Here is an 822-nt window from a genome sequence, read left to right on the forward strand (position 1 = left end):
CACAGACTACATATATATTATGCCAGCAGAGTCACGCCGTCGCTCAATTAGCCTACAAGCTTAGTAAATACATGTGGTTCAGGTATGTGAGGTGTCAACAATGTGCCACTGCCATTCCCAGCATGCCTTGTTAGCCTTTGGTTGGTCAGGATTTAACACCATCTCTTATGCCCCCCTACAGGGTTATTTAATAAACCAAGAACAATGGGGGTCTACAAAATGCAGTAACCCCTGGCAAAGGGTTACATTTCATTTTACTGCAGCAAGATCAATGAAAATAAGAAATCCTGTTGGATTGGATCAGGACTGATATGCAGTGACCCATGGCAAACACATTTGATAGATTTAAAACAATGGGGATAATGCAAGAAGATTGATATGGGTTACCACACTTCTGGCATATTATTAAAATGAGCCAGATTTTATTTCCTATTGAACACATTACTAAAACACTTAATACTAATGATCTAGTTTTCATCCCAACCCAACGGCTCCATTACCTTCTATGTCAATGACCAAGAACAAGCACGCAGGTTAGAAAGTCAGAATGAAATCACAACTCCTAATCAGCTATGGCAGGGTAGCCTCCAAATTCTTGGTGGCCCATGAGTCCAGAACCTCTATATTAGAAGAACCAGTATACAAAAACCAGTGTTATAAGCACAAGACTCACTTACCATTTAAAACACACCATGAAAATGGTTTGCAATGACCTCGGCCAAACACGCACCTCAATCTAATACTTGATTATTGGCAAGATATCCCTTAAAGACATAATTCATTATAAAAAATAATAATATTACATCATTTTAAATATTTTCC

At 38.3% G+C, this 822-nt stretch overlaps 1 pseudogene; it reads left to right on the forward strand.

The window, feature by feature from the left end:
- The first annotated feature begins 511 nt into the window (after window positions 1-511).
- LOC108783993 overlaps window positions 512-822 on the forward strand; it is an 8,026-nt pseudogene continuing 7,715 nt past the window's right edge.

Source organism: Nanorana parkeri, unplaced genomic scaffold, assembly GCF_000935625.1.
Source record: "Nanorana parkeri isolate BGI_ZX_2015 unplaced genomic scaffold, ASM93562v1 scaffold96, whole genome shotgun sequence".
Classification (NCBI taxonomy): Eukaryota; Metazoa; Chordata; class Amphibia; order Anura; family Dicroglossidae; genus Nanorana; species Nanorana parkeri.